The sequence below is a fragment of the Bubalus bubalis genome, chromosome 13 (assembly GCF_019923935.1).
Source record: "Bubalus bubalis isolate 160015118507 breed Murrah chromosome 13, NDDB_SH_1, whole genome shotgun sequence".
Classification (NCBI taxonomy): domain Eukaryota; kingdom Metazoa; phylum Chordata; class Mammalia; order Artiodactyla; family Bovidae; genus Bubalus; species Bubalus bubalis.
This window is the reverse complement of record NC_059169.1, coordinates 72,856,841-72,870,161: the sequence shown is the minus strand read 5'-3', so window position 1 is coordinate 72,870,161 and position 13,321 is coordinate 72,856,841. Positions and strand designations below refer to the sequence as shown.

Below are 13,321 nucleotides of genomic sequence, written 5' to 3'. Positions count from 1 at the left end.
AGGGCCATATTGGGTCATACTGAAGATGGGGCCATCCCATAATGTGTCAAGTCCTGTGCTGTTGTTTTGATAGACCTACTGGCTAGGGTCTGGCACAGAGTCAGCTTTTATTAAATACAGATTGAGTTGAGTTAAATTGCAATTGGGAAATGGGCGATGAACTCAAAAGGCTACATTTTAATACTTTTTCATCATTATAGTCTTCCACTGTGCTTAATACACAGTCTTGTATTGAGAAATTTTCTGGGTAATTCAAGGAGTTGTAAAGTAGTCGTTTCCTTTGTTGGTTAGTTTTTACTTAATTTCGTTTTAAGCCTGACAACCTTGATAATGACTGCAAAATCATGTGATGTTAGACTCAATTTTTATTAGATAAGTTTTAGCTCTTTTTGTGTGCTGACATGGATGGAAAAGAGCACATGTGTTAAATACAAAATTAATCGCTACTCTTGCTTTTCGTTGTTTTCTTTCATTATTCGAATGCCCCTGTAAGTGGGTTTATGCAAAAAAAAAAAAATCCCCCCAAAACAAAAACAAAAGTGAATGTGATTGTAATATCCTGACTTTTCTGTTTTATAGTAAATTAGATAACACAAGTTTTATCGTAATAGAGCGGGGCAGGTGCAGCCCTTGGCATGCAGCCGTTGCTGTGCATCGTTGTTGTTCAGCCGCTCAGTCGTGTCTGACTCCTTGTGACCCCATGGACTGCGTTATGCCAGGCTTCCCTGTCCTTCACCACCTCCTGGAGTTTTTTTCAGATCACCATCAGACATGTCCGCAGCCGAGTGTCGCTTCCGCTTTGGTTCAGCCGCTTCATTCTTTCTGGAGCTGTTAGCAGTTGCCTTCTGCTCTTCCCAAGCAGCATATTGGACACCTTCCGACCTGGAGGGCTCATCTTCCGGTGTCTAGTACTGTTCGTGCGTTCTCACAGCCAGAATACCGGGGAGGTTCGCGTTCCCTCCTCCAGTGGACATCATTACCCTGCACCATCACTAGGTACTGGGTCCACCCAGGACCCACTGGTGGTCCCCGCCCACTGGCAACCAGCCATCAAAGATCCACAGTTAGTGGTCCTGTGCCGGAGTGGGTCCCGACCACTAACAAGCCCAGTTAGCGGGGGGGATTCAGACTACGGCGGAGTGGTGGTCCTGAGCTGGAGAGGGGTGAGGGCAGGCCCTGCCTTCTCCCTGAGGCCCCCCAGCTCACCCGACTGCTGCTGTTGTCGTGTTATTGGGCCCCACCGTGTTTGGGGTGCAGGGACTTGTGTTTTCGGTAGCAGTATTTCCTTTAACTTCTTCATATGTGTTCTTCAGATTAATGTTTGAGGAATTGGTTGGGAGTTTTCATGTACCTCACACATCTTTGCCTGGAAAATCCCATAGATGGAGGAGACTGGTAGGCTGCAGTCCATGGGGTCGCTAAGAGTCGGACACGACTGAACGACTTCACTTTCATTTTTCACTTTCATGCCTAGGAGAAGGAAATGGCAACCCTCTCCAGTGTTCTTGCCTGGAGAATCTCAGGGACGGCAGAGCCTGGTGGGCTGCCATCTTTGGGGTCGCACAGAGTCGGACACGACTTAAGCGACTTAGCAGCAGCAGCAGCAGCACACATCTTTTATATGGACATGTGGTAAAATGGGATAAGCCTTGGATTTGGAGTCAGATGGGCTTAGGTTTGCATTTTGGTTCTGTCATTTACTTGTAAATATACCATTTGGAGTTCTTCCCAGGTAGGGTAGTGGTAAAGAACATGCCGCCAATGCAGAAGTCATAAGAGATGCGGGTTCCATCCCTGGGTCAGGAAGATCCTCTGGAGGAGGAGATGGCAGCCCACTCCAGTATTCTTGCCTGGATAATCCCACGGACAGAGCAGCCTGGGGCGGGGGGTGTGGGGTTTCGATCTGTAAGATTACAAAGAATTGGTTTGTACACATACTATTTAGAAGAAGGGGAAAAGTAGAAATAATAATAATCTCTCTTGGCCAGCTGGAAAGATTCAGTTCACCTCAACCAGCCCGTGTCTGAAAGTACATGTGTGTATATGAAATTTGAAAGTCACATTTTGGATTTCAGCGTGCTTCCGCCTATACTGGTATCTGTAAATGTAAATGTAATGACAGGTCCATCTTCCTGGAAAGTAAGGTAGTGAGAAGGGATGGTTCTATTTCTGACTCTTTGCTTTTACCATGGAGCTTTAGATAAGGCTGGATTTTTATTTGACAGATGGGGAAATTGAGGCCCAGAGGAATGAGTGAACCATGCAAGTCCTCGTAACGTGTGAGAGGCAGAGCTGGGGAGCAGGGTGGAGTGAGAGGCAGTCTGTCCAGTGCTCCATTGTATAGCTGGACTGCTGCCTGTCATACTGTTTTCCAAGGCTTCCCCTCTCCTCCTTCCTCTTTCTCAACCTGGTCCACCTTCCATTAGTGTAGGCACATGTGTGTGTACACACACACACACACACACACACAGAGCAAAGGTCTAGAAGGATGCAGCGTCCAGTCTCCTTTCCAACAGAAACTGCTAGTACCATTCCTGGCTACCCATGGCCCATGGTTGTTGGTCACTTACTACGATAGCTTATATTAAAGGGCTAATTCTATTAATACTTTTTTTTCTGGGTTTTCCTTTTCATTTGTAGTTTTGAGACCCATGTGAGATCTTTGAAGTACCCACATTATTTTCTCTTTCTCTCCATGTCCATGGACCTAATTACTATGCCAGGCATCTCAGTAAAAGCTTGATACACACACCCCTGAAAACCTCCCATCCCACAAAATCACACATTGGAAAGAATATGGTTTATAGGAAATAGAGGGTCAGGGCACATCTGAGACATGGGTCTCCACAGGCTCAGACCACGGGGGCATCCGGCAGTGGGCCGTGTGCTGCATGGAGCATCAGCTTCATGATACACCGTGTCCAGCTCCTGTCACTTCCAGGTACAGTGCCGTGATGGGGGCAACGTGCAAGAGCAGTGTGGCTCTTGTTTTATGCTGCAGCCAGTCCCCTGTTGCCTGTCTGACCCATGTGACAGAAAATGTCAGGTAGTGACGGACAATACCTAGTGTTACTGATGCCGCTAAACAACACTGAAGATACCCGTTGGATTTCTCTTAGAGTAATGAAGACTCTTGAGAGTCCCTTGCATTGCAAGATCAAACCAGTTAATCCTGAAGGAAATCAAGGCTGAATATTCATTGGAAGGAATAATGCTGAAGTTGAGCTCCAATACTTTGGCCGTCTGATTTCGAAGAGCCAACTCATTGGAAAAGACCCTGATGTTGGAAAGATTAAAGGCAAAAGGAGAAGTGGGTGGCAGAGAAAGAGATGGTTAGATAGCATCACTGACTCAATGGACATGAATTTGAGCAACCTGCGCGAGATCGTGGAGGACAGAGGAGCCTGGCGTGCTACAGTCCATGGGGTCACAAAGAGTCGGACATGACTTAGCAGATGAACAACAATGTTTACAAAACATTTTGAATGTTTATTCATTCTGAACATGACAGTGGCCTGCATTAAATATCCCCCAACACCAGAAAGTAAACATATCTCATTGGGTTTTCTCAAGAAATGTAATGCAATGTTCCTGGTAAACTATGGAAACAAAAAAAGGCCAAAGGCTGTAGTGCAGAGCTTCTTGGGGGTTTTGAACCTGTGGTAAAATCAATGAGCTGAACTGCAAACTGGGAGACCAGGATAGGATCCTTCATAGGGACAGAAAGACATCTTTCCCCATTTAATAAAACAGTAGTGATGACAACTGTCTTCTCAGGATCTGTAGTCAATGTCTGTCTTTTACTTTTCAGAGCTCACTTGTTATTTTTTATTAATCCTGTGGAAATGTATTTTGTATTATCTTGCATGCCAGTCATCATAAGATGACACGTTGGTCTAATACTGCCTTTCAGGAGTCCCACAATCTGACGAGCGCTCCACCCAGAAGCCTGTTCTGTTTTCTCATTCATTTCTTCTCTGCTTGGCTTCTGTGTACATTAAGAAGTTGGGAGAGGGAAAGGACCACGTTGTTTGTCAAATGGAAAGTATACTCAGCACTGAGGCTTTGAGTGCTTGGGGAGAGGAGCGTTTTGACTTTCCTTCCTTCGTCAAGTGCAGTTAGACTGATACTCAGAACAATGATGAGAAAGTTCTAATTAACTCAATATTTGAAACATGGTAAAATAAACGAGATGGGCAGTTCTTTACAGAAGACTTTTATGAACTTCACTCTGAAACTGCAAGCTTTGGGGAGCTCTGGTTTTCTCCGGTTTTCTGTGGCTGCCTTCCAGTTCTGCTCCCTAGGTTTGGGACTCTTTCTGTCCAAAGGCCACTGGGAGACCTCAGCACCAGGATCTGTTCCCTCCTTTCTCTCTCTGAACTCTATTTTAGATCTGCAGTCAAGTTTTGAGGCTTTTTGCAAGCTTTCAACTCTGAGGTATTTTGGAAAACTGTAATTGTGTTTGTTCTCCGCTGTATGTGTGTGGTTTCTTAAAACACGAGTGTGATTATTTTCTGCATCCTTTCCATAGCAAACACTTCCCCCTAAACTACAGGTTTCCAAAGTGGGTTCTCTAGTGCACTTGGCAGTCTCCCTTGAAGTGCTCTCACTGAGAAACTGTCTCCACGACCAACAACTTGATGCAATTTTGAGGCTTTATAAAAGGTGGCTTCCAACCTTGTGTTGGGGTTTGCTCCTCAACGGGAGATAGACCTGCCCAAAGCATTGTATTTTCCAGCAAGCCATGCAGTGCTATTGAGTGATTATGAAACTTAATTTGATGATGATCAGGGTGGTCTTTAAAATTGCACTTTGGGTAGTTTTTATCCATAAAATAGCAATTTGTGGAAGACCATTAGCATGGAGCCTGGACTCTGAATCCCAGCTTTGCAACTTTTTTTTTCTAGTACTTTTATTGTTTCTTTTTCTTGTTAAAATTTCAGTCTACCTGAAATTTACTTTAGTATGAGGAATCAAGTTTGGCTATTTATTCTTTTTTAAGTAATATTTGATGTTGGGGGTAAAATATTACATAATACAGAGTTTACCATTTTAACCACTGTTGGATATACCATTCAGTGGCATGAAGTACATTCACAACTTTTTTAGCCGTATGTTATAGATCAAGTTATTTTTACTTCTTTCTGTCTCAATTTCTTTATCTGCTAGTAGGTATCCCTGTCTCTATCCCTATGTACTCTCCCTACATCTCCATTAAATTTTTTCCTTAAATTATATTTTTTTGGACTATAGTTGTGTTACAGCGTTATGTTAGTTTCTACTACACAGCAAAACGAATCAGCCGTTCATATGCATGTACCCCCTCCCTGTGGGTTCCATTCTCATCAGGTCACCACTGTGCAGTAAGTACCGTACCCTGTGCTATACAGAATGTTCTCGTTAGTTATCTATTTTATACATGCGTCATTCTCAATCTCATAATTCCTCCCATCCATCCTCTCCCCCGTGGTATCCATATTTTTGTTCTCTATGTCTGTGTCTCTGCTTCTGCTTTGCAATTAAGATCATCTACACCATTTTTATAGATTCTACATATTTGTGTTGTTTTTTCTCTTTCTGACTTACTTCACTCTGTACGACAGTCTCTAGATCCATCCACATCTCTACAAATTACCCAGTTTTGTCTTTTTTGTGGCTGAGTAATGTTCTACTATATATGTATACCACATCTTCTTTATCCATTCCTCTGTTGATGGACATTTAGGTTGCTTCCATGTTGTGGTTACTGTAAATAGTTCTGGTATGAACACTGAGGTGCATGTATCTTTTTGAATGATGTTTTTTTTCTGTGAGGTTTTTACGAGATGATGAGTATTTGGAAAACACTTGGTGTGCCTGGGAGACAGTAAGTGCTGAGTAATGATTTGTGGTCATGGTGACTTGTAGTCCTGGCAGGCTCTGAGTTTGCTGGTCAGAACTAGTGCCATATGTGTGGTGCACCTATATAAATGTTTAGATGGGGCAGTTTTTGCTCACTGACTCAGTGTGAAGACTAGAGAATTCTCATTGCAAACCCTGGGTCATTTTACATCATTTTTGTGTCCACTTTAGCATGGGTCTAACATGCAGTTTGAACTTCAGGAGGACAAAAAGATTTTCTCAGATCGGGATTTCAAATAGTTTGCAAAGCCATTAATAGTGAAAAGATAAAATCTATTTTGTCTTCAAGTTTAAGGCATAATTCAAGAGACCTAGAGAGGGTAGACTTCTGAATCTATTCCATGCACACTAGCTCTTTTCAGAGCCTTTGATAAGAGCTCTTGCTTTAAAAATTAGATGTGAGCAACAGTTGTTTGTTATGCCTGAACTCTAGATGAAGTAAATCATGTGACCAAGAGGAGAAAGAGAAGTCACACGAAAATAAGCGTGTTGTTTACATGCTTTCAGAAGCATTTTTAAGTCTTTCAGAAACCATATTTTGGAAAATAATATACCAGTTTAACATGCTTTCTTAAATAATATAAACTGTATTTCTATTGTAGTTGCTAGTAAGTGATAATGTGAAACAGTTTCTATCAACAATCTTAGTACAAAGGATACAGAAACCATCTGAAATAAACTATTTCTAGACTTAAAAACTGCATGTTCTTACAATGGAATATACTATATTCAGACACTGTCACAAAAATGCCATTCTTATCAGTGCTGCCCTAGCTAAATGTGAACTTTAAAAATTGGAAATCAGGCACTTTGTAGACAGTTCGTGCTTTGTTTCATATTTTAGCATTAAGAAAAAGAAAAATTGCCCAAGGAAGTGTTTCTGGAAGGAGTCAAACTTCTCAATTCCCTTGGTGTGTAGCCTACAGTATTTTTGTTGTTTTAGGAATTGATTGTGACTCTAAAGTATAACTGAAAGGATATTCATTTCTAAAGCATGGATCCTGATTACTTCCTAAAAAGTGAGCGATAATACAGCAATTAGATGCTGTCATCGTATTACACACACTTGGTCCAGGTGCCAGGACAAAACCGTCATTATCACTGAACTGTGTAATAACATGTAGGGCAGAGTGCAGGAGTGGAAATAACATTGGATTTTGGTTCACTAAGTCTGGGTTCCAGAACTCATCATGGCTCTTGGGCCATGGGACCAAGCCTTTAGGTTTCAAGAAACCGTGATGGGAAGGAGCATTGGCTTTATGGAGGCAGCTGCTAGAAAGTCCTTTGCTAGCTCATTTTCTTTCCTCAGTTTTCATGTTTTTCCTAGGACGATGTCATATATGAACACCGCTTATTTACATGCTGATGTCTTCCAATCTACATTTTAACCAAGACCTTTATCATGGGCTCCAGACCCCAAATCTCATGGCCAACAGACCACTCTACTTGGTTGCCCCCTAGATAATATTAAATCAGTGTATTGAAAACTAAACTCATCATGGCTCTCCTCTCCCACCATTGCCCACAAATCTGGTTTTTCCTCCCTGCATTCCTTTTCAAGTAGCATGCTTCTGGGCATTTCCCCAAGCCAGAGACCTCAAGATGCCCTCAGCTTTTCTTTCTCTCTACTTTCTATATTTAACAGATCACTAATTGGCAGATCACTCTGCCAATTCTACCTCTTAAATATCTCCCTGATCCATTCCCTCGTATGATGATGTTCATTCTTCCATTGCAGATGACTTCACCTTACTCCTGGCCCTTCTCATTTCTCACCTGGATTTTTGTGTCCAGTCTCTCTAACTACTGTTTCCATGCATGCCTGCTGAGCATCAACCCCATGTACCAAAACCATAATGCCAGTGACAGTTCCTCAGCGAGCTACCCCCTCCTCCATTCTTCACCTGGGCAGCACCTGTTGGTCTGGAGTGAATTATCTGTTCTGCCCCTGGTGCTCTCCCAGACACCGTCCAGAGACTCAGCTTACAGGTCAATGCCTCTCTGAAGTCTTTCTCAGCCTGTCAGACAAGTTGGTATTTAACCATACTGATAAATATAGATCTTGTGTATGTGTTGTACATTTTCATTGTATGTTTTTCTTTGATTTCTCTTCTTCCTCTTTTGGACTCTACTTGAGGTTATGAACCGAGTCCTAAATTCATGTCGCTCTATACACTCGCTGCATAATGTGCCCAGCTTATAGAGACCTCCTATAAAACAGACTGAGTGTGGATGGTCTTCCTTGCGGCGGGAAGGGTTAGGGAAGATGCCGTTTAACCTTGAGACTGCCCCTACCTCCTCGCTCACCCCTGCCAGCATCTGGGACTTACTGCTGAGTAGGCTCACCCGTGGGGACTTTGCTTGGCTCTCCTCACTTAGATACGTTGTATTATGGGATCAGAGCTACACGTGATAAGTCAATACTTTTTTTTTTTTTTTTCATTTCTAGATGAGTTTTTTTGATGGGCAAAGGCACTAAGGTTGGACATGACCAGAGGGACACAGGCAGTGTGCGCCTTCTCTCAGGCATCTGTATGCACCCTGGCCATCCTGGCCATCCCGCTCTCAGCTCACAGCCAGTCTTCAAATCACCCGGCACTCACTCTCCACTCGTCTGGTTTGGCCACTTTCCTTCTGTCCTATTGACTGCTTCACATTTCATCTCTCCTAAGACCTTGACCATCTCCTGCTCCTTCCCTCCCAGCTGGGCTTGGCGGCAATCGTTAGGGGAACTTCAATGGCTGCCCACCACCGCATCCACTCAGATATCTGCATCTGTGCCTCAGTCGGCTGCCTTCCCTCCTTTCCTGGAGGGGAACCATCCGTGGCCCCACGGAAGGCTGCTTTCTGAAGACTGTCACCCTCGTGAGCCCCGCTGGATCCCCTGCTGTCTGTGCCGTAGGCCCCCCTCCCCCTACTTCAGCACTCTCCTGTTCGCTGTTCATCCTGGAAAAGGTGCCTCCCCCAGATGTTCCCATGACTTCCTGTCTTCCTTCCTTCAGCTGTTCGCTCAGTCACTTTATTTGTGAATTCTTCCTGATCATCCTGTTCAAATTTGCGGTCCCCTGCCTCACACTTCCTATTTCCTTATTCTACTTTATTGTTCTTGTTAGCGCGGACCACCATCTAACATGCAATATATTATCCCTGTTGGTTTTGCGTAGATCACCCCACTAGAATGTAAGCTCTGGAGGGCAGGAATTTTGCCAGGGGTCACTGCTGTTTGCCCACCATGCAGAACTATTCCTGGCACGGGTGCTCAAAAGTATTTTTCGAGTGGTTCTGTCAAGAAGGAGCTTTCTCAAACAGAAAAGCACAATAAATTGTCTGTTTCCCTCTCTTAAAACTATAGGCTTCATTGGAAACTTCAAGTTTTTATTTTATCCAAAAGATAACAAAGCTGAATTTAAAATTCCCCCAAACACTATTTCAAAGAAAGACATGAAAATGAAATAATAATTTAAGGCTTCTCTGAACATTTTTGTACATAAAATACCACTAGTGATTAAAAAAAAAAACAGTATTTCTATTATGTATAAGGAGGTTAGTATGGATTTTCAAATGGACTGGTACATAAGATTGGCTTTCTTATAGAATATTACATTTAAATATTATGCTAACTCTTTAGATTTTCTGAATCATATCTACTTAAAAATATCACTGGTGATATCTTTAAGGTTTTTTCTGTCCAAAATAAAGTTTGTGGTGATGATTCCTTTGACCTTATAAGCAATATGGTAAAACTGGCTCACGACTTGTGGATAGGTTTTAAAATTTGGCCGCACTTGAGATTAATTACCATCGATATAATTGACACCATATGATATACACTTTGAATTCTGTGTGATTTCTGTTTCAAAGTGATGGCTATTACCCACACTCTGCTTGATGTTTAACACAAGTATTGGGGGAACTTGAATAATGGATTATCTGGCTAGTGGACCTGTACTTTAGAATTGATAAAAGGAAAAATTCATTTCTTTATCTTAGAACTCTCTAAAAATGTACTAATTTTTTTTTTTTTTTTTTTTGCTATTTAGAAAGTCTCTTGGAAGGTCAATAATTTTATCTTTGATAAAGATCTTACATGGTCTCATGCCTGAGATTATTTATAGGACTGTAAAAAATGATACTTGATTTGCCTCTAAAAGGGTTCCTTTTAATGAGAGACCAAATCAATAATATATGTGAAAGGGTTGTTTAACTATAAGAACATTCCATCCTCTCTACTTTTGGTGGGGGTAATGTTAACTTTCTTAATGTTTTTATTTGCTATTTAAAAAATTTATAGTAAAATAATCTGGGACTTCCCTGGCAGTCCAGTGGTTAAGACTGTGGGCTTCCAATCCAGGGGGCACAGGTTTGATCCTTGGTCTAGGAACTAAGATCCCACATGCTGTGTTGCATGGCCAAGAAAATATTAAATAATAATATCATCATCATCTAATTATTGATGATTATGGTCATCTGACATTCACGACTGAGCACACACACACACACAGACTCTTTTACAGTATATTTGATTTCTAAAGCTAACAAATGTAAAAATTCTGGGAAAAATTTATGATGAGGTCATTTTTATTATAAAGGGCTTTCTTTCCACCAAATAACATTTCTTTTATGGTTGAGAATTTTCATATTTATGTACTCAAGTCACAACAGTGCATTGTTTCATTCTTGGTAGTAAACCTGGAATGACTGTAAACTCCAGCCAGGCTGAGGCCATGGAGCTCCCGGGTAGCTGCTCTGTGTTCCTCCCTGTTCCTGGCTCTGTTTACAGCAAGTCCACTCCTTTCCTTTAACTCCAGTATAATCATGTGAGTTTGATCCATTAGGGCCCTTGGGACTCACCTTCCTTGCCTTCCCCATATTACTCATCTTGCAGCACTTGTCAGATCCCTTAATCACTAATAACTAGTTTTCCTGCAATTACCGTGTAACAGAGACTGTCCATGAACTGGCTGGTGAGTAATTGTCATCAGCTGCTCAGCTTTAGTCCAGCAGCAATCATGTGCTTTACTGAAGGGCCCCTTGAGCTCTAGAACCTCCCAGGGAAAGCTCCGGAGATCCGGTTCTCCCTCTTGCCATTCCAGAGAACCCAAGGTCTGCTCACAGCACCTGAGCAACTGCCCTGGGTCTGACCTGCCAGAGGACTGGCCCACACTATCTCCTGTTCCTCAGAGCCCCTTGCTATGTCTCCCCTGGGCTTCCCTGCACTCTGGGGGACCCCATTCCTGGGAAAGTCTTTGACTGTGTCTCTTCTCATGTCTGCCTAGAATTTAACCATCAGGCTCTGTGTCTGTTCCTTTCTGCTCTGCGAGATTGTTAAAGCCGAAGCCATGCCCTAATTTATTTCTTTTCTCAGTTGTCATCTGTTGAGTTCCAGGCACTGCTATTCACTCTTCTTTCCAACATTTATGAGGTCCAAGTGTATCCAGCATGTACAGTCGTTGGCATTGTGATGAGTGAGGGTATCTGTCTATGTAGATCAATGGATGGAGCTAGAGAACACTGTTGGGTAAGGTGACTGCTGAGTTAGTGGTACTTGGTCATCAGTCCCTGGGTTGGGAAGTTCCCCTGGAGGAGGACTTGGCAACCCACTCCAGTATTCTTGTCTGGAGTCCCATGGCCAGAGAAGCCTGGCGGACTGTAGTCCCTGGGGTCCCAGAGTCGGACACGACTGAGCACCCACGCACGCCCAGTCGTAGAGCTGCCTAATAGCATTTATAGTGTAGATGTGCTGTCTGTCCTTGTGAGATTTCCCAGACCTGTCCCTTTTACTTATGCCTCCCACCTGATAGGGTTAGTAATTTCTGTTACTCTGGGAAATTTCAGGTTCCAGGATAATGTTTGTATTTTATAATCATTTTTAAAAGCATTCATTTTTTAAAATTGTAATAAAATAACAACATGTCACATGAAATTTACCCTGTTAACCATGTTTAACTGTCCAGTTCAGTGGCACTAAGTACATCCACGTTGGTGTGTACCGTCACCAACATCCATCCACAGAGCTCTTTTCACCTTGCGAAGCTGAAACTCTCTCCCTCTACACAATTCTGCCTTTCCCCAGCTTTTGGCAACCATTGTTCTACTTTCTGTCTCTATGAGTTTGACTCCTTTAGGAACCTTGTGTAGATGGAGGCATACAGTATTTGTCTTCTGGTGACTGGCTTATTTCACTTAGCATAATCTCAGTGATTATCCATGTGGTAGCACGTGGCAAACTTTCCTCCCTTTTTAAAGTCGAACGCTGTTCCATTGTGTGTGTAGACTGCGTTTTGCTTTTCCATTCATCCCTTGGTGAAGATTTGAATTAATTCTACCTTTTGACTTTTGCAATAATGCTACTTAAAGCATTCATGTTTCATAAGACAATTAGTGTTTTCCCTTTAAATTGGTATTTCTCATTTTAAAGATGAGCTGTTTTTATTATGTCTCAGAGCCAAAATTCTCTTAAAGGAAGTGGGAAATGATTCATTAGCTAAACAGAATCACTAGGGAATGGGTCATTTCACAGAAGCTGTAACCATTTAAGATGTTTTGTTTTGAGTAATTTTACATGAAAACATTAAAAAAAATAGATACTGCTCTGCTCTCTTGAACATTTTTAAGTTAGTTTAATTTTCGAATGTGTTAACTAGTCCTAGATTATTCAACATTGAGAGTATTACTTTGGTGCTAAAACTACATTGTGCTATAATATTTAGAAGGGTTTTGACCATTACATTTAGAATTTTTAAATTTAAAATACTGAAATTTTAAAATGTGTATGTATATTTTACTTTGTTATTTTTTTTCTTGTTGTTGTTAGAAGCACACTTTCTTATGACTGCTTTTCTTTGTAGAATCTATTTGTTGCTTCTAAAACACAGAGGTGCTAAACAGGCAATAATATCATTTGTTAGAATTATGTTGAAGAGTAAACAGCCTCTGAGTGAGCCTTTTAGAGATTAAGTAAAATGATTATACTTTGGGACAGGAACCCCTTCGCCCACCAATTCTATCTATGGTGGTCTTTTACAATTTTATTTCCTTATTTTTTTGGCAATACTTTGGACAGGAGAGGTACCATAAAGAAATCAATTTTTGCTATCAACATTTCGACAATGCATTTGTTCTATAAAAGACTGTGCATGTGTGCTAAGTCACTTCAGTTGTATCTGACTCTTTGCGGCCCCGTGGACTATAGCCCACCAGGCTCCTCTGTCCATGGGGATTCTCCAGGCAAAAACACTGGAGTGGGTTGCCATGGCCTCCTCCAGGGGATCTTCCCCACCCAGGGATCAAACCTGCATCTCTTAGGTCTTCCACATTGGCAGGTGGGTTCTTTACCACTAGCACCATTTGGGAAACCCTCATATGTAATTACCTCTTCAGTATTTTGTGGGCTTAAATACGTATCTACTGTTAATAAATT

At 42.0% G+C, this 13,321-nt stretch overlaps 1 protein-coding gene across 3 annotated transcripts in view; it reads left to right on the top strand.

The window, feature by feature from the left end:
* Nucleotides 1-13,321, top strand: part of LRCH1 (leucine rich repeats and calponin homology domain containing 1) — a 215,914-nt gene that overhangs the window by 86,960 nt on the left and 115,633 nt on the right. The gene's annotated exons all lie outside the window — the stretch shown is intronic.